We start from the raw sequence: 21,082 nt of genomic DNA, 5'->3' as shown, positions 1-21,082 counted from the left end.
ACGATAAACGTCACTCCAGATACAGTAAAAGCAAATCCGGCCGGGCCGAACACAGCGGGCAAGACCCATTCGAGCTGCATCGTGACATAGCCCAATACAGAGGCGCCGCACACCCCTTATGCTTCACAGACGAAGTAATGGAACATCAATTCCCAGAAGGTTTCAAACCTGTAAATATTGAATCATACGACGGCACAACAGATCCCGCAGTATGGATTGAGGATTTCCTCCTCCACATCCACATGGCCCGCGGTGATGACTTACACGCCATCAAATACCTCCCACTAAAGGTCAAAGGACCAGCGCGACATTGGCTTAACACCTTGCCAGCGGACTCCATTAGCTGTTGGGAAGATCTGGAGGCCGCATTCCTCGACAACTTTCAGGGCACCTATATGCGACCACCAGACGCCGATGACTTGAGCCACATAATTCAGCAGCCAGAAGAGTCGGCCAGGCAATTCTGGACTCGGTTCCTTACAAAGAAAAATTAGATTGTCGACTGTCCGGATGCAGAGGCCTTAGCGGCTTTTAAACATAACATCCGAGACGAGTGGCTAGCCCGGCACCTTGGTCAGGAAAAGCCGAAATCTATGGCAGCCCTCACGACGCTCATGACTCGCTTTGGTGCGGGAGAAGACAGCTGGCTAGCTCGCAGTAATAACATATCAAAGAACCATGGTACCCCGGATACCAAGGACGGCAATAGCAGGTCATGTCACAAAAAACATAAGCGCTGTATTAACAGCGAAAATACCGAGGATACGACAGTCAATGCCGGATTCAAAGGCTCTAAACCCTGTCAGCGGAAAAAGCCATTCAAACAAAGTACGCCGGGTCCGTCCAGCTTGGACCGTATACTCGATCGCTCGTGTCAAATACATGGCACCCCAGACAAGCCAGCCAATCACACCAACAGGGATTGTTGGGTGTTCAAGCAGGCCGGCAAGTTAATTGCCGAAAACAAGGACAAGGGGCCGCATAGCGATGACGAGGAGGAGCCCTGGCAGCCGCACACTGGAGGACAGAAGAGGTTTCCCCCGCAAGTGCGGACGGTGAACATGATATACGCAACCCACATCCCCAAGAGGGAGTGGAAGCGTGCGCTCAGGGATGTATATGCGTTGGAGCCAGTCGCCCCAAAGTTCAACCCTTGGTCCTCCTGTCCGATCACCTTTGATTGCAGGGACCACCCCACTAGTATCCGTCACGGCGGATTCGCCGCACTGGTCCTAGACCCAATCATTGATGGATTTCACCTCATTCGAGTCCTTATGGATGGCGACAGCAACCTGAACCTGCTTTATCAGGATACAGTGCGCAAAATGGGTATAGACCCCTCAAGGATCAAACCCACAAAAACGACCTTTAAAGGCGTCATTCTAGGTGTGGAGGCCCATTGCACAGGCTCAATTACACTGGAAGTGGTCTTCGGATCCCCGGATAATTTCCGAAGCGAAGAGTTAATCTTCGATATAGTCCCGTTCCGCAGTGGTTATCACGCGTTGCTCGGGCGAACCGCATTTGCTAGATTCAATGCGGTACTGCATTATGCATACCTCAAGCTCAAGATGCCAGGACCTCGCGGAGTTATTACAGTCAATGGAAACACAGAGCGCTCCCTCCGAACAGAGGAGCACACCGCAGCCCTCGCAGCAGAAGCGCAAAGCAGCCTCTCAAGGCAATCAACTAGTTCGGCGCTTCAAAGGCCGGAAACCTTCAAGTGCGCTCGGAGTAATCGGCAAATAGACCACCTGGCGCGATCTAAGCTCGCGTAGCAATACGACGGCCACTCCAATCCCAGCCCAGCGGCGAAACTCGTGTCGCGCGTACATAATTACGCATTAAAAATACCATGGGCACAGATAGGGAGGGGGGCCACAACTGCGGCACGCCCCAAGACACGGCTTAAACTGCACTAGGGGCTTCCCGCTTGGTTATTTTCCTTTTTTTCAGGACCTTATTCTCTAGAAATACTGTCCGGCAGCACTATTGCCGAACACATGATGCAGCAACCAAGGAGGCAGACAGCTACGTCATACCACCGAACTCCCAGGTGGATTACTGTAACGAGCGAAATATTCGATTTAATATCATTCTTCAGCTTGCCCTTGGAAGGGCATAGTCCTACTCTTTGCTTATTGCACTATTTGTATCACTCTGCCTTAACACAATTTTTTGAATAAACAATGCATGACATTACGATTATTATTGCATTCTTGTTATATATATATATATATATATATATATATATATATATCTTTGTGTTCATTAATGACGCCTTGCAACCGTATACTTTGGTACGGCCAATACACCAGGGGCTTACGTACCCCACAATGCGGTGTGAAAAGTCCAAACACTTTCACAAGTGCGGCACCCCAAACTTATAGCATTATATGCATCAGCTCCGAATCATGTCTTTGGTCAAATGTTGGGTTTGCCCGGCTCCTATGTTTTGGTACCTTACGTTCCGCTCTATCGGCTAAGGTAGCGCTAGGAGAACTACTGCGATTGTGCCCTAGTTCTGCTGGGTTCAGCACCTTAGTAGAGAAAGCTAAAACTGACTGTCATGATAAGGCGAGAGACTGGTCGCTGTTCGGCGAGGTTTTCGAGTCCCTAAAGACTTATGCCGCTTAGAGTAAGGGGTCGGCCCTATCCGGCTTAAAGGTGTGTATCGCGCCCCAAATTCGGCCTTCCGAATACCAGGGGCTTCATCGAAATTTAAAATTATGGAATTCTATGGCTAAGTGAGAGTGATAAAGCATTATTAGTCCGGTTGCCTTGTTCGTTGTGCTGAGCACCTCCCTCGAAGGTCCCAAACATGGGAACAAGAGTGCTCAGGTTTATCCCGAACACCCCAGCACTCGTGGCATGGGGGCAAAAGCTGAGGACTAGCCATCTCTCAGATTGGATAAATAGCCAAACAGAAGGAAATATTTTAAATTCAAACAAGTGTTGCATAGCGCATATGAAATAAGTTTTCATAAACACGGGATAAAATGAGCAAGTCTCATTCAAATATTACACCTTTTGAACACTTGTCCACGATGAGACGGGCACCCGGCAGAACACCCTTGTAGTACATCTCGGGGTGGCGGTGCTCCTTGCCCTCCGGCGGCCCCTCCTTGATCAGCTTCACGGCGTCTAGCTTGACCCACTGTGTTTTTACACGGGCGAAAGCCCGCGTGCACCTTCAATGCAGACGAATCGCTTGACGACCTCCAGCCGTAGGCAGGCATCCACAAGCCGCCTCACCAGGCCGAAGAAGCTGTTCGGAAGGGCGTCGCCAGGCCACAACCGGACTATGAAGCCCTTCATGGCCCGATCGGCCGCCTTATGTAGCTCGACCATCTGCTTCAGTTGGTCGCTCATTGGCACCGGATGTTCGGCCTCAGCATACTGAGACCAGAACAGCTTCTCCATCGAGCTCCCGTCCCCGGCCTGGTAAAATTGTGCGGCATCGGACACACTGCGGGGAAAATCTGCGGATGCTCCTGAAGAGCTCCGGATCCGGGTAAGTAATCGATAATTTACTTTTACATGCTTGCTTTGCATATAGAAAGCCTTACCCGCCGCTATCTTCTTCATCGCGTCGATCTCTTGGAGGGCCTTTTGGGCTTCGGCCTTGGCACTTTTTGCACTCTCGAGGGCCGCGGCAAGCTCAGACTCCCGTGTCTTTGAGTCAAGCTCCAGCGCCTCGTGCTTCGCCACGAGAGCCTGGAGCTCTTGCTGCACCTCGCCCACCCGAGCCTCATGCTTCTCTCGCTCGGTGCGCTCCTTGGCCGCTTTATCTTTGGCCTTGGTTAGCGCTTGCTTCAGGGTCGCCACCTCGGTCGTGGCCCTTGGCAAATATTCGATGATCCTGTCATTTTGCAAATGCGTCTTCTTTTATATATATATATACATATCTATACACAGGGTATTACTTACCCTTGTTCTCCTCGAGCTGCCTCTTGGCAAGGCCGAGCTCTTTCCGGGACCCCTCAAGGGCCTGCTTCAGTACGGCGACCTCCGCAATTAGTGCGGCGGACGCCAGCAGCGAAGCCTGCATATGCATATTGACACACATATATTAGACTCCTGCGATATTATTTGATCCTATGTTCGGCTTTTCTTTGTAAACACTGAACAAAGCATCAGGGGCTACTGTCTATGCGGTAATATTTCTACTACACTTTAAAACACTTACCTCGAAGCCTGTTAGAAGGCTGGCACAGGCTTCAGTCAATCCGCTCTTGGCGGACTGAACCTTCTGGATCACCGCACTCATGAAAGTACGGTGCTCCTCGTCGATGGAAGCGCTGCGAAGCGCTTCCAGCAGATTGTCTGGCGCCTCTAGATGGACAGAGGTCACCAGCACAGGCGTCTTGCCCCTCTTAGAAGGAGGCCGCCTGCCCGAGCCTGGAACCGCTGGAGGTTCCGGTGCGGTGTTCGGCTGAGAGCCGAACTATGAGCTCTCAGGGGCCCCGTCCCCTCGGCTCCCGGAGTCCGGAAGGTCGCCTTGTGGCGCCTCCGGGACTGTCTCCCCTCGATCTGGTGCCTCTTGAGACAACACCTCGGCGTCGTCGGCAGGATGAGGGGAGGTGGCGGTCGGGACTGGATCGCTGTCCATGTCCGACGAGCCCAGGGAGCCGTCCGAAGATACCTCGATATTGGCTCGTGGCGGCCTGCATAATTATGTTCACGTTAGGGAAGGCAGTGTGACAAAGGAATCCTATGAGTTACTCTGGTATCCGAATACTTACGATCTCCTCGGGGGCTTGGCCCTGGGCAACCACTCGTCTTCGCCTTCGTCGGCGGCGGTGGAACTGTCCGGAAGGAGAGTCCTTCCCTTCTTGGACCCTTCGGCCTCCTTAGTTGGGGCGGCCTTCCTTTTCTTGTCTCCCCCGACTGGAGGGGGAGCATCTTCTTCTTCCTCCTCGTCTTCGGGGGAGCAGTGTGCCGCCAAGTTATCGGATGATGAGTTCGATAACACCTGGCGCCGGGAACTCTTTCGGGTTCCCTTGGCCTTCTTGGTCTTCTCCGGCACCTTGTAAGGAGCCGGAGTCAGCATCTCCGTCAGGAGAGCGCCCGCAATATCTTCGGGCAAAGGGGCCGGACAGTCGATCTGCCCCGACATCTCCACCCAGTCCTGTCAAAGGCATGAAGATTAGACCCCGCACATAATTAAGCTAGGGAAAAATAAATGTCTTACGGGACGTATTGAACTCACCGAACGTGCTAGGCGCTTTGCGCTTAGTCCGCGGTCCTCGGCGAGAGAAGGAGGGACCTCGGCGCCCTTGAACAGCACCTTCCAGACGTCCTTGTGCGTCGTATCAAAGAGCTCGCTCTGATTCTGGTGCCGGTCCGGGTTGAACTCCCACAAGGTAAAATCCCGTTGTTGACACGGGAGGATCCGGCGGATGAGCATAACTTGGACTATGTTGACAAGCTTGAGCTTCTTGCTCGCCATACTCCGGATACATTTCTGGAGTCCATCCAGCTCCACCGACGAACCCCATGACAAGCCCTTCTCTTTCCAAGAAGTGAGCCGTGTAGGGAATCCGGATCGAAACTCGGGGGCTGCCACCCATTTGGCATTGCGCGGCTCGGTGATGTAGAACCACGCCGATTGTCTTCCCTTTATTGTCTCCACGAAGGAGCCTTTGAGCCATATGACGTTGGGCATCTTGCCCACCATGGCTCCGCCGCATTCTGCTTGTTGGCCTCGTACCACCTTCGGCTTGATATTGAAGGTCTTTAACCACATGCTGAAGTGGGGCCGGATGCGGAGGAAAGCCTCACACACGACGATGAACGCCGAAATGTTAAGGATGAAGTTCGGGGCCAGATCATGAAAGTCCAGCCCGTAGTAAAACATGAGACCACAGACGAATGGATGGAGGGGAAACCCTAGTCCGCGGAGGAAGTGGTGAAGGAAAACTACCCTCTCGTGACGTTCCGGGGTAGGGACGATCTACCCCGTAACGGGCAACCGATGCGCGATGTTCGCAGCTAAGTATCCGGCTCCGCGCAGCTTCTTGATGTCTCCCTCCGTGACGGAGGAGACCATCCACCTGCCTCTCGCTCCGGACATGATTGGAGAAGGTTGAGGTGGGATGTGCGGACTTGGGCGCTAGAGCTCGAGTGTGCGAAAACGGATGAGCAAAGGAGGAAGAAGGCGTGGATAGAAAGGTGAATCCCTATCCCTTTATATGGGCGGACGAAACTAAGCGTCCCCACTTGCCTGGTAAAACTCACTTATCCCCCAAGCGCCGTAATTGATGGCGTGGTTGGGGTTACCCACGCCCGTATTGATGAGAATCACGTAATAAGGGGACACGATCTCTGCTTTGACAAGACGTGTCGAAAAACCGCCTCGTGTTATGTGCGGGGCTGGTTGAAGGAAACGGTTCGAATAATCACCGGGCCATGACATAACATCATGCTGCCAAAACAAGCCAGCAAACTAGATCTGTGAAAATATTATTCTCTCTACGGTGGAATGTGGAACTTATTTTGCAGGGTCGGACACTATCCTCATGTTCAAATTCTTCTGTGATGTATTCGGAGAAGGAACCCGCCTTGCAATGCCGAAGACAATACTGCGCGCCGGACTCATCGTCATTGAAGCCTGGTTCAGGGGCTACTGAGGGAGTACTGGATTAGGGGGTCTCCGGACAACCGGACTATATCCTTTGGCCGGACTGTTAGACTATGAAGATGCAAGATTGAATACTTCGTCTCGTGTCCAGATTGGACTCTACTTGGCGTGGAAGGCAAGCTAGGCAATACGGATATGGATATCTCCTCCTTCGTAACCGACCTTGTGTAACCCTAACCCTCTCCGGTGTCTATATAAACCGAAGGGTTTTAGTCCGTAGGACAACAACCATAACATACAATCATACCATAGGCTAGCTTCTAGGGATTAGCCTCTCTGATCTCGTGGTAGATCTACTCTTGTACTACCCATATCATCAATATTAATCAAGCATGACGTAGGGTTTTACCTCCATCAAGAGGGCCCGAACCTGGGTAAAACATTGTGTCCCCTACCTCCTGTTACCATCCAGCCTAGACGCACAGTTTGGGACCCCCTACCCGAGATCCGCCGGTTTTCACACGGACAGCGAAGGTATGCTTACGAATTGGCAGGATGAGATCTGTCTCCTGATGAATTGGCGCCTTCACTTTCTTATTATCAGCATCATAAGCCGCCTGATACTGTGATAGTTTGGTCTCTTCAGCCAGTCGGGTTGCCAACAGACGCATTGATCTTACTATATCTGCAAAATCATCTACATTGAAGGGCGTCCCATCTTCCTTTACACTTGGGCAACCGTTGGCCAGATCCTCTGGGTCAAGATCTGCTTGGCATGCTTTAGCCCAGCTTAGGGAAGTTAAGGCGCCGACTCTGGCAGAGGCTCATTTCAGCTCTTCAATCCTCTTAGGCACTACTGACAGCCTTTCCAATGTCTCCTTGATAAGAGTAGGCGGCCGTTTTTTGTGCAGTGCGGCAGCAATGCTCTGTTGAGCGCCAGTATATAATTGTTCTACAAGAGTGTAGACGGCCTTCAACCGGACGCGCATGTCTGAGCCCAAATTGACGCTTCGAGAGCCTGTGTCAGTTCATATATTAATAAGCCGACACAGTTTATAACAGATTCATTGGGATGAGTGGAATTGGGATTAATACTTACTGGAGATAGCCAATGACATGTTATTGATTTGCTGTTTTAAGCCGGACAGTTCATCAGTCACCGGCTTAAGAGCGGCTTCAGCTTCTTCTGCTCTTTTCAATAGAGCCACCTTCTCAGTTTCCCAACCATCTTTGTCAGTATTGAAGTTCTGCTTGAGCTGCTCAATGTTTTCCAAAGCAGTCCTCAATTCTGATTGGGCCTTGGATGTTTTAAATTGTTCAGTTTTTATGTTGGCCTTCAGATCATTGAGCTACGAGTCCTTCTCAGAAAGTTCAGCTTGTGGTATAAGCATGGAAAGATATCATGAGTATGATTATTGATTGAAGTCCCAAGCACAATGCAAGTATTTTCCTTGGCACTTGGGGGCTAATGTACATTGCTCTTAAGAATTTTTTGAAGTCCCAAGTACAATACAATTATTATACTTGGCACTTGGGGGCTAATGCATATTGCTCTTTGTTAAGACAGAATAATTGACTGACCCGGACAAATGATGTAATCAGGTTTATAAAGACTACAAAATTGGATTGATGACTTCAAACAGGATGATTAGTCCCGACTTATTCATCATTGATTAAGTCAGCCCTTGGGAACTACTGAGGCAAAGTTGATTTTTGTTATTTTAAGTCTCGGCTCAACATGCTAGTTAAACCGACCCTTGGGGGCTACGGGTGCAAAGTTCATTACTACTATTTAAAGTCCCGGCTTAACATGATGATTTAAGCCGGCCCTTGGGGGCTACTAGTGATGATGCGCGGTTCTTTATGGCAACTGGAAAGTCTACAACATATTCAATTTTTTATCATATCCTATAGACTTGGCGGCTGATGGACAGATAATTATGAAGGATAATGGTGATTGAATTACCTCATAGCGTTCCTTCATCAAATTAACCAAGTCGACTTCAAAGTCACGGCTGGTGTATAGACGGTTCAAATAACCAGAGTGGATGTCTTGGGCGCTGAAGTGAGCATAGCTCTCTAAGTCTACCTTCCACTTGCCTTTATCTTCAGCACAAATTTCTTCTTTGGCGTTGTGCTTAGACAAGACAGTGGGGTGACTCGGTGCTGTGAAACCAAATCTGGTGACGACTACATCGTCAGTTTTTTCCTCAGAAGGTTTAACTGGGCTTGGCGGCTTAGAGATGGCCGGCTCAGCATCCATAGGGTCTATGGAGACTTCATGATCTTGAGGTGGTGGATAATCAATAATATCTTCAGCAATTGGGTGAGAGAGTTCTGGTTGTTGTTGTTCCGGCTCAGACGGATTGACATCATCGACCGGTTTATTCAGCTTCGCCTTTTTGTTGGGTTTGGCCTAGCCCCTGAAAATAAGAAGTATAAAGAGGTCAGTATAATAATCAGGCATAAGGTTTCAATGATTGAGTATACTCTTACCCAGGTACAGTTTTGAAACCTGGGATTTGAGTTCCCGTTGACTCGCCAGAAGAGGAATGAGAAGTCCCATGATAGTTTGAATCAGACGGATTAAGAGGCTGTCGGAAATAACCCATCTTGGGATAAAGTATATCAGAAATATGTAAGACCTCTGGGCGGCGTTTGCGAGCCGGCGTGTTTGGTAAGCCGGAGGAAGTAATCACACCACCCCTATGTCGGGTGGTGCGGCGAGCTTCGTGTTGCTGTTTCTTCAAAAGAAAGTTGGGATCCAAGTGAGCTAGAGGGTGAGAAAAGCTTACTTTCCGGCTTCCTTGTTGGGTTTTCTGTCTTGGTAGAGGTTCTGAGCCGGAGGAAAGAATAATTACCTCTGCGTTGCCTGCACGGCTGGCTTCTGTGTCGTCATGATAACAATCATTGTCAATGAGATGTATAAAAAAAGAGCCAAGCGAATCAAGTCTACCTCTGACTCATCGTCATCAGCATCATCATCAATGTTTAAGCCGGCAGTCTCGGTGGTCTTCGTCTTGGCATGTCTTTTGGTGACCTTGGTTTTAGTACGAGCTGGTTTGGCCGGCTTATCTTGTGGTTTCTTCTTCCAAAATGGAGAATCAGCCTGTGGAAATCAAAAAAGATTATAAGTAGGTATAACTATTACAAACATGATTGAGCGGAAGGTGTGCAACACTTACGGCTGGTGGTTTGTTGAAGGTACAGAAAGGACCGAGTCATGTTTTACTGCATTCCTTTGCGGGCTCGTTCACCAATTTCTTGGTGGCTTCTGTAATTTTGGCGTCAGTCGGTTGAATGTTGCAGTGGCACTGAGGATCTTGTAAGTCACCAGTATATTCACACATTAAGCCGGGGCGACGGCTTAATGGCAAGATGCTCCATGGCACCTAGCACCGAACAAAGTCAACGCCGGTTAGGCCATTATCAATGAAGGCTCTAAGCTTTGAAAAGGCTGGTGCATATTTTGCCCGCTCCTTTGCGTTCATTCTTGGGGGAAGCGGATGTGTGTTGCTAAGCCGGTGGTCGCGGTAACCCAGCAGAGGATTCTCGTCTGATGGAGAAGTGTCTTTACAATAGAACCAAGTTTGGTTCCAATCTTTGGGGTGTCTCTATGGCTTGGCGTAGGGAAAGTTGACTTCTTTCCTCTTCTGAGTTGAGATCCCACCGAGTTCCAAGCTAGGCCCGTCAGTAAACTCTGTCTGGCGGTTTAAGTAGTAAAATTCTCTAAATAATTCAACGGTGGGCTCTTCTTGAAGATAGGCCTCATAGAAGACATGGAAATTGCAAATATTGGATACAGAGTTGGGCCCAATATCTTGAGGGTGAAGTTGGAAGAAATGAAGCACGTCACGGAAAAACTTTGAGCCGGGCGGGCTGAACCCCCGGCTCAGGTGGTCAGTGAAGACAATTACTTCTCCGTCCTTGGGTGTAGGAGGGTTTTCTTCACCAGTGACCCTCTAGTGGATATCTTCTTTCTTGGCTAGAGCGCCAGTTGCAACAAAATTGTTCAGGTCTTCTTTAGTGACCTGGGATTGGACCCAGTTGCATGAGGTATATGTCTTAGCCATTTCTTTGCTGATCTGAAAGGAAGATTATGCTGGTTTAAGATTATATGGTCAAGCCGGCGGTTGGCTTAAAGGCAAAAATAATGAAGCATGCATAGATGTTAAACCGAAGGATGGCATTGAAGTTATAAAGATAAGTCGTTGGCGGCTTAAGAGGGGACTAATGGTACCTGGCGGGTTGCGGTTTCTGAGTTAAACCGCCCACACAAATATTGATTTCACAGATCTGAGAATGGGAAAATTGCTAAGTGTTGGAAAAGCAGATTTCATAGATTGATGCTACAATTTTGGATCTACGGCACTTCAGAGAATGGAAAATATTTAGACCTAAGTTGCAGTACGTGAGTAGTTCATGTGTCCAGATTGGTTTTCTTACGCAAGTGAGATGTTCTAAATAACAAAAATGAGTACCACGACTACCGTCGGGCAGGAGGGGTACTAAGTTTGAATCAAAAGTTACAAGCTATAGCGAAGAATGAGGATGAACTCCGACAAACTCGTGGAAACCCTAATGGGATCTAGAGGAAAGGGAAGGAGGAGAACTCACCAGAGTTGTTGAACAGCAGAGACGCACAGACAGCGAAGAACGAGGATGAACAGCGGAGACGCACAAACAAATCAGGTTGATGCAGCGGCCGTTGTCTAGGCGGTGGCAGAGCTCGGGTGTTGAAGCGATGCGAGGAAGAAGATGGAGATGATAAGGCAAGGGGGGAAAGTGAAAGGGACCCCTGGTCCTACTTATGACAATGAAAGGATAAGTGACATGCGCGGGAATCGATGAGGCCAAAAAATGGATATGCAACAACACAGACGCCTTGATTTTTGGGAACTTATTAAAAAAGAGGATATACATATATTGAGATTTGGGCTTTGCGTAATATTAATGACAGGTGATGTCACGGCGGCTTATCGCAATCCTAGGAGATGACGTCATGGCGGGTTACAAGATCTTGCAAGAGCAGACGAAGAAGGATTTTTTCTAAGTGTTGAAAGATTGATATGAACAAGCTCACATCAACCTGGGGCCTAATGTTGGGGAGATAACTATTGGGTATGACCCTCCCAGGAGGGGCCGGGTCATACCACTGGCGGATCATAAAATACAAAGCCCATGAAGATGTTGAAGATGGCGGTTCATGAAGCAGGCTTACTGAAGGCCCAAAGCCCAAAGGCAACTTAAATCCCACATGTGTAAACCGCTATATATGTATAACTTATGTTGTAAGGCATGCGTAGTTAGTCATCGGGCCGGACATGGTTCGTCTGAGCCGGCCGGGACTCCCTGAGCCGCTGGGCGCCAACTTGTGTATATAAAGGGACGACCCGGTTGTGGTTTAGGGCAAGAAACAAGAGATCGAATGCAAGGTCAAGCTTATTCACTCCCTGGTAATCGAAACCCAAGCAATACCAACTCAAACTGGAGTAGGCCTTTAGCTTCACCACAGGGGGCCGAACCAGTATAAACTCCCTATGTCCTTTGTCCCGTTTAACCCCTTTAAGCTAACCTAGTTGCGATGGCTCCACAACTAAGTCCTTCTACTAGGACATCTGCCGTGACAACTCGACGACACCTTGTGTCAGCCATCTACCGATTCTCCGATCTACATTTTGCTCATTTCCACTGGCTTAATTCAGCTGATGTGACCCTCATTCCAAGGAAAGATGGCGCTGAAGATATTTCTGACTTTTGCCCTATCGGCCTAATTCATGCAATCGCGAAGATTATTGCTAAAGTGATGTCCAACCGGTTAGCCCCTCACATGAATGGCATTGTTTCACAGGCCCAAAGTGATTTCGTCAAGCAGAGATGTATCCATGATAATTTCATGTACGTGCGAAATCTGGTGAGGCGCTTTCACCGCAAAAAAACCTGGCACTGCTCTTTAAGCTGGATATCAAGAAAGCATTTGATTCGGTCTGTCGGGACTATCTTCTTGACCTCCTTCGTCACCTGGGATTTCCTCCATGCTTCAGAGGATGGATATCAACTCTCTTGTCGTCGGCCTATTCACGTGCCTTGCTCAATGGGATCCCTAGCATTCCAATCAAGCTAGGAAGGGGCTTGAGGCAAGGCGATCCTCTTCTCCCCCTCCTCTTCGTGTTGGCCATCGACCCTCTTCATCACATTCTCAAGAAAGCCCCTGCCCAAGGAAAGTTGCACCTGCTTGGTGGTGATGCAATGCCAATCAAAGCATCACTTTATGAGGATGACATGGCGGTTTTCCTTGCGCCCATCAAAGATGAGGACAAGTTCTTTGCGGATACTCTTGCAAGCTTTGGGGAGGTCTCGGGGCTGACCACGAACTGCTCTAAAATCCCTATTGCCCCATCTGATGTGATGCTTTGGATCTTGATGATATCCTCCAGCCAACCTCACCTCCTTCCCAATGAAATATCTTGGTCTACCGTTGTCGACCAAGAGACTAAAAAGAATCCATTCTCAACCCCTTAAGGATAAGATTGCTGCCCAACTTACGCCTTGGATGGGTAAGCACGTGGCGTCACCAGGAAGGGTTGTATTGGTCAAGTCGGCCATCACGGCAATTGCCATATGTTACTTGACGGCGCTAAACCTACTTGTTGAGGTCATGAAGAAGATTGACTCCATTCGTTGTGCATACCTTTGGCCAGGTTGTGACAAGGTCGCGGGTGGGAAATGCAAGATCAACTGGGAGTAGGTGTGCAAATCCAAAGCACATGGTGGACTGGGCGTTCTCAATTTGGAAAAACTTGCTACTACCCTTGGCCTCCATTGTTTGTGGGCTGCTTGGAAGGATCCGGCCAAACCTTGGGTCAACCTTGGGAACCCTTGTGGGGGTAGAGACAATGATATTTTCATCGCTGCCACCAAGGTTATAGTTGGAAATGGTCTCCGAGCCTCATTTTGGAACTCTGCCTGGCTGGATGGCATGAGACCTAAAGATGCCGTGCCAAAAATCTTTGACCTTTCTACAAGAAAAATCTGCTCCGTGAAGAAGGCCTTGACTAATAATTTCTGGGTTTCCAATTTGGATATTGGTGGAAATCTCAACGTGGGCCATATATCTGAGTTCGTCAACCTTTGGGGTAAACTCTCGCTCGTCAACCTCAACCCTGAGGATCTTGACTCAATTACATGGAAGCTCACCAATGATGGCCAATACTCGGCGGCGTCGGCTTATAGTGTTCAATTTCTTGGATTTGTGGACACGAACATGCCTCTGTTGGTGTGGAAGAATTTGGCTCCCCCCAAATGCATTTTTTTGCTTGCTTGGTCATCAACAACAGAGTTTAGACAGCTGACTGGCTTCAGCGGAGAGGATGGCCAAATTGCAACCTTTGTCCGCTTTGCAAGCAGATCTAGGAGTCGCGGCCCATCTTCCTTTCCAATGCCGCTACACCATCCGTGTGTGGGGAATGATTAAATCTTGGCTTCATTTGAAGAATGTACATCCGGCAGACTGGAGTGGATTGCCTTCTGCCGGGGAGTGGTGGCGTGTCAATGCTTCGGGGATGTCTCGGCCCCGAATGGCGATGGTCTCTCTTATGCTGCTGATTTCTTGGGAAATATGAAAAGAGAGAAATGCACGTGTGCTTCGAAACAACACAGTTTCGGTGTGTGTTCTTGTTGCTCGAATTAAAGAGGAAGCTTCTCTGTGGTGCCTAGCTGTGGCAAAATTTTTGTGCAATATTATGCCGCAAGAGTGGGGCTTGTAACTCGGCCCCTGGCCTAGACCCTAAAAACCTTCTTCTTATTCAATGTAAATGGCAAGCCTTTTGTCTTGTTTCAAAAAAAAGAAAATCTCTATCTCTATCTCTATCTCTATCTCTACTACTTAAAAAAATGGTAAGGTTCCCATTTCACCTATCCTTCATCCAACCTTCCTTATATATGTTTCACTCTTTCCTTCTTCTCTTTGATTTTCTCCCATCCTTTCTTCCTAAAATAGAATCAATTGTTTCATGTTTTATTAACTTACTAAATTAAAAATATATTTTGTTTGGTAAATCATTAAATTCTTACCAAATAAATGTTTAACAATAAAATGGCAGGTCAATCATGTCGGTTGCATACAAGAACTTGGTACGTTTTTAGCGCATCAATAAGATAATAGACGTGCACTCACGTGCTAATCTAGTGAAATGTTTATAACCCGTTGCAACGCATGGGCAATTGTCTATATAGACTAAAAGATAGCTAAAATTGCAATTTTCGTTTTCGCCGTGCGTCAGTGCGCCATAAGAAGCTGTTAGAGCAACTCTAGCAGACCCCGCAAAAACTTGACCCGCAGAACGCGTTTGCAATTTCACGAAGATCGCGTTTGCGGGTCAAAAACTAGCGCGGCCGAATAGATGCTGTAAAACAAACTGTAAAACTGGAATAAAGAGCTCCTTCCTCCAGTCCGGCCATTGCCGCCCCTTCCTCCAGCCGGTCGCGCCCAACCCCGTCGGCCGCGCCCCATCGCCCGTCGGCCGCGCCCCATCGCCCATCGGTCGCGCCCCGTCCCTGTTGGTCACGCCCCATCACCGTGCCGGTCGCGCCCCGCCTCGCCGGCCACGCCCCGTCGCCTCCGTCGTCCGCACCCCACCTTGCTGGCCACGCCCCGTCGCCTTCGTCGTCCGCGCCTTGCTCTATTGCCAGGCGAGCCGTGCCCCTTTTCCTGCCGCGTCGGGAGGATTCCGGCAGCCAGGCTGAGGTCATGGGAGGCCATGACGATGTCGAGCTCGTCTAATTCGAACCGGCGGCGATCGATTGCGGCGTCTAGCGGCCTTTCCCGATGTGCGGTGATGAATTCCGGCGAGTTTAGGACGGATTCCGGCAAACTCCGCAGCGGCGTGTTTGCTCCGACGAGATTTGACCGGTAACGGGGGCCCCTAAATTCGGCCTTCCAACCTCCAAAGATAAGGGTTTCGGGTGTACATTTGCGGTGGCCCTTAAAATTTTTACGGGTTGGACCACTTTTACGGTTTCTGTTCTGGAAACTTTTTTGCCCCAAACTGTAAAACGTAAAAAATTTGTGGGTTTGACTATTTATACGGGGTGTGCTAGAGATGCTCTTACATTTCCGACCCGGTTCTTGTTCTTTCTCACAGCTGCAACTGCCCCTCGCAAAAAAAGAAAAAGAGCTGGAACTGCCGCCTACGGTAAGACGTGCGACCCATGTTACTGGTGGTTCGGAACAAAAATTGCTAGGAATGCTCACGCCAAAATAATCATGTGCAACTACTTTACCCAGGCAAATTAAGCAATGCATCCAAGCTTGTGGTTCACGTCTCTTTACACATCCTCACCACTTCAGGTATTTCCGGTACTCCACAATCCAAGTTATGAAACTTTCCAAAAAGATTAAACTAAAACAAGGGAGATAGAAACAACTGATATCAACCGTGTCATAAAATTGAATTTTATATTCAAAACGAGTATCTTGAAGAAAAAGGACCAACGTAGATGTGAATGGTAGCATATCCAATTTGGGCCAATAATTAGGCCTGTCAATAATATCAACGATGGCCTTATCATTTTCGTTTTTCTACCTACAAATGAGGTTTGGATTTAAATTTTTGTGATACGGTAGATTCATTTAGTACAAGTGTTAGCCTAAAAAGTTAGTGCACGTGTGATCTTTTTTCATAACTAATGTAACCATTTAGATGGCGGATACTATTCTCCGCGTAGCCCCCGAGCGCCTCGCCCTCTTCATGTGGTGGCCCATTCCGTGTTTCTTTCCCCACTAGTTTTCTGGAGGGTTCTAAAACCTTCCCGATACCCCTTTTTTTACTTTATTTTGATATTTTTATTTTATGTTATTCATTTTGTTTTTATTTTTTTAATTTTATTTCATTTTCGGGTTTTCCTTTTCCTTTTCATCCAAAATTGGTAAAACAAAATCACAAACAAATTTCTAATTGATGATATTTTTTGGAAATCGTAAAAAATGTTGAAATTCGTGAATATTTTATAAAGTTGTAAAGATTTTTTGAATTCAAGAACAATTTTGAAATTCATGAACATTTTATTCAAACTTGCTAACATTTTTATTGAAAGTTGAGCATATCTTCTCAAATGTATGAACAGTTTTGAAATTCATGAATATTTTTTGAATCTTGTAAACATGTTTTGGTATTCATGACCATTTTGCTCAAAGTAGCAAACATTTTTTAAAACTGGTGAACATTTTTCAAACTCACAAACAGGTTTTTCAACTTCATGAACATTTTTTATTATTCATGATTTTTTAATTTCCTGACCATTATTTTTCTTATGAACATTTAAAAAAATCGGGATATTTTTTAAAAATTCGTGAATATTTTTTTGAACTACTGAATAGTTTTTGAATTCACGAACATTGTTTCAATTCGTGAACATTTTTCAAATTCAAGAATGTCTTTTGAACTTGAGAACATTGTTTTTAACCCCCGAATATATTTTTTGAATTTGAGTGCATTTTCATATTCTTGAAGATTATTTTAAATTCAATTTTTATAATCTGAACATTTTTCTAATGAAGCATAAAACAACCGTAAAAAATGAAAGGAAAAAACAAGGGCGCCCGCCCCGCACCTGGGCTGGCCCAAATCGTTGGCAGAGCAATAGGAGACTATTCAGTGACCCGCGCGCAAGCTAGGAGGTCTCGATGGGCTAGGTCGAGTAAAAATACTAAGAGTGCAAGAGGTTATGCACCTATGAAGAAGCACGTGCATGAGCTAAAAGTTGTCGATTTCTCCCTAGCGGTCTGATCTAGTTTTCGGAGGGTTAGATCATCATTTTTGGGAAGCAACTCTCGAGTTATACGTGGGCAACCCATGGTTAATCGGGCCATCGAGCCGGCAAGTAGGCCTCCAATTCTGATCCTGCTAATTTTTGTGCTTTGAAGTTTGGATACAGAAACATAAATGGTGTTACATACTTTAGAAACATACATTTGCAGGTTGTATTGAACTTTCTTTAACGAAAAGTCAAAGAATAAGCAGTACAAATTCCCATAAAATTTGATCAGTAAATACACATTGTAGTTGACACATGCGAGTTCTTCTAATAATTATTCAATCACACATGATGTTTGATCAAATAATCAATTTGTAAATTTGCCCTTCATTTAGAAAGAAAGAAGGATATTGACTGAAGCACAACCATAACCATAAAAATTATCCTGAGTAGTGTCCGATGGTATAATCCTGTGTTATATATCCGATGGTACAACCAAAAAGTGGAATGGGTTGGTTTTTCTCTTTTGTTTGGTTGGAGAATTGTCATGGTAAGTGGAATATAGCTCTTTCATTTAGATAACGTAAATTCTAATTTTCAGCAATATTTTATTCTCCTCCCTATCTCTACTAGAACATATACAGGGTGCGGAGGTTAGGATATGTACCTCCGTGTCCCCGTTGCTAGCCGTTGTAACCACTCGCCAAACGTCCCGCTGGTTGCTCGCTGCTTGTTTGCCGCCGTGTTGCTAGTCGACCACCCTGTTGCATGCTAGTCCACACCATGAGAGAGGGAGAGACGAGGGTGCCAAGGAGAAGCGACTCGTAAAGTCAAAGAAGCGGGAGTGTTCATCACCAAAGCAGATCGAGAAAGGAAGAGAGTTGAGTGGGTGGCGGCGGTGGAACTTAAAAAGGGTTTGGATGGAGTGAGTCGGGGACACGTGAGAGACGAGAGGACGTGCCGCGTGATTCCTCCAAATTGGAGGTATGTGTGCTCCGCATAATGATGCAATATTCTAATAGGGTGAACGAGTGGGTTTCGGTTCCATGACCAACCAAACATGAGAATGAGGCCCAAGTGTGATACGGACCCATTACATTCCACCATGTGATCCAAACCAAACACATCCTTAGAACACCTCTAATCAGACCCCTCAAATTGCCCTCATATCTTTGCACGAACATCCCAAAGAGGAGAGAGAAGGCAAAACTACATTCAACCGGACCCCCAATTCGTCCTCATATTTTTCTGGTGTCCTCAAACACTCAAACTCAACCCATATTTGGGAAGAATATGATGGTGTTTGGGCAGTCTGCCACATTGAATGCAGCCCATCCCGTACCACCTTATATCTTTCTTTATTGTTTTTTTTCTTTGTCTTTCCATCCTCACCAATCATATGCATTTTACTGGACAATTTGGGGTACACGGCTACATGCACGAACAAATAAGGGTTCAAAGCGAGCATGTATAAGGGGCCAAGTTAGCTCAGTCCGAATGGAGATGCTCTTAGCCCATAATAAAAACAAATGCTAAACCTGCAGGCCTGTTAAGGGGTTATTACGAGCTCTTCCTCTAATTCTTTCCAACTCTCATGAATTTCACCGGGATGGGGCCCCTCCCTTGTCCTTAGTCCAATCAAAACTTTCCATATCAAGATCAATCCATACACCTTACGTAACCTCGTAGATGTAGCATTGGAGAGCTCTTATTTGGCGACCTACCGTGGAACTCAAGCAACCGCGCACCCCCGACCAGCGGGACGTAGCTAAGTGGGCCGGCAAAATGCGGGAGCTAACATTACATGTGTTTTTTTTTCAATTGTTGCTTTAAAAAAGGTTCACTAATTTCAAACAATGTTATGCATTTTAAAAAATTGGTGTGGATTAACAAAAAGTTCATAAATTCGAAAAACAATTGTCAATTTAGAAAATATTTGCAGTTTAAACAATGTTCACGATTTTGAAAATTGTTCATAAATTTTAAAAAAATCCCAGTTTGATACAAATATTTGTGGATAAAATTTTTCACCAATTACAAAAATATTGGTGTTTTAAGAAAATATTCGTGAATATGTAAACAAAAGTCCACAAAGTTTGGAAAATGTTCTGGAATTAAAAAAATGTCCACGTTTTCAAAACATATTCGTGTATTTGAAAAATATCTGTGAAACTGAAAATTGTTCAGGAGTTTAAAACATTTGCGTGAAGTAAAAAAAAAGTTCAGCAATAAAAAATGTTCGTGTATTAAATAATGTTCGATAAATTTAAAAAGGTTCTCAATTTCAATAAATGTTCGCAAATTTAATGTTTTGAGAATTTGGCAAAATTATTTGTGGAATTTGAAATCTTTCATAAATTTATAAAAAATAGAGAAATTGTGATAATATTGTTTAATTTTAAAACAACTTAAAACCTGACATGTATCAGAAAGCCAAAAAATAATTAGAAGTAGAAAAAACCCGAAAGAAAATACAGGAAACCAGGCCTTGGAAAGGGGACTTCCAAGTTGGGCCGCCCCAATAGTAAATAGCTGCACTGATGTGTATACGTTACTAGATTTTCTATTTGACGCTCTATGCGTCCAATTGTCCCTTGGAAAGGAGCAACTAACTAACGGTTACCCCTTGCGGGGCTAACGAATAAGTCACTTTTTTGGTAGTATGTCAGTGCGTATGGTGTGCTTAGGCGCCGCCACATGTCACGTATTGGGTGCTCGGATTTTCTTAGTTTTATTTTTCTGTATGCATTTTCAGATTCTATATGGCTTTTTCAAGGGTATTATGTCTTTTCAATTTTTTCTTGGTTTTCTATACGTTTTGGTGGAATTTATTTTTCCAAAGCACACTTCTTGAAAAGAAATAAAAACACAATCTATGCTTTCTTCAGAAGAAGAGAAAAGCATAGCATGTGCTTTTACGAGAAGCACAGTTCTGCGTCCGTGAGAAGCACAGTTGTGCTTCCATGAGAATTACAACCTTGTTTACACGAGAAGCACAACATTTGCTTCCCCAAAAAATAGAGAAAAACACAATGAGTTTAAATAATTTGCGTGATGTAAAAAAATCAGCAATCAAAAAATGTTCACGTATTAAATAATGTTCGATGAATTTTAAAAGGTTCTCAATTTCAATAAATTTTCGCAAATTTTAAAAAATGTTTTGAGAATTTGGCAAAACTATTTGTGGAATTTTAAAACTTTCATAAATTTAAAAAAATCGTAAATTGAGAAAATATTTTTTAATTTTAAAGCAACTTAAAACCTGAAATATATAGGAAAGCCAAAAAAATTAGAAGTAGAAAAACCCTGAAAGAAAATACAGGAAACCAGGCCTTGGAAAGGGGACTTCCTAGTTGGGCCGGCCCAATAGTAAACTGCACTGATGTGTATATGTTATTAGATTTTCTATTTGACACTCTATGCGTCCAATTGTCCCTTGGAAAGGAGCAACTAACTAGCGGTTACCCCTTGCGGGGCTCACGAATAAGTCACTTTTTTGGTTTGTCAGTGCGTATGGTGTGCTTAGGTGCCGCCACATGTTGCATATTGGGCGCTCAGATTTTCTTAGTTTTATTTTTGTGTATGCATTTTCAGATTCAATATGGCTTTTTCAAGGGTATTGTGTCTTTTCAAAATTTTCTTGGTTTTCTCTACGTTTTGGTGGGATTTCTTTTTCCAAAGCACACGTCTTGAAAAAAAAGTAAAAACACAATCCGTGCTTTCTTCAAAAGAAGAGAAAAGCAC

Source organism: Triticum urartu, chromosome 5A (genome assembly GCF_056163025.1).
Source record: "Triticum urartu cultivar PI428250 chromosome 5A, HENAU_Tu73, whole genome shotgun sequence".
NCBI lineage: Eukaryota > Viridiplantae > Streptophyta > Magnoliopsida > Poales > Poaceae > Triticum > Triticum urartu.
The sequence above is the reverse complement of the archived record's forward strand: the minus strand, read 5'-3'. Positions refer to the sequence as shown.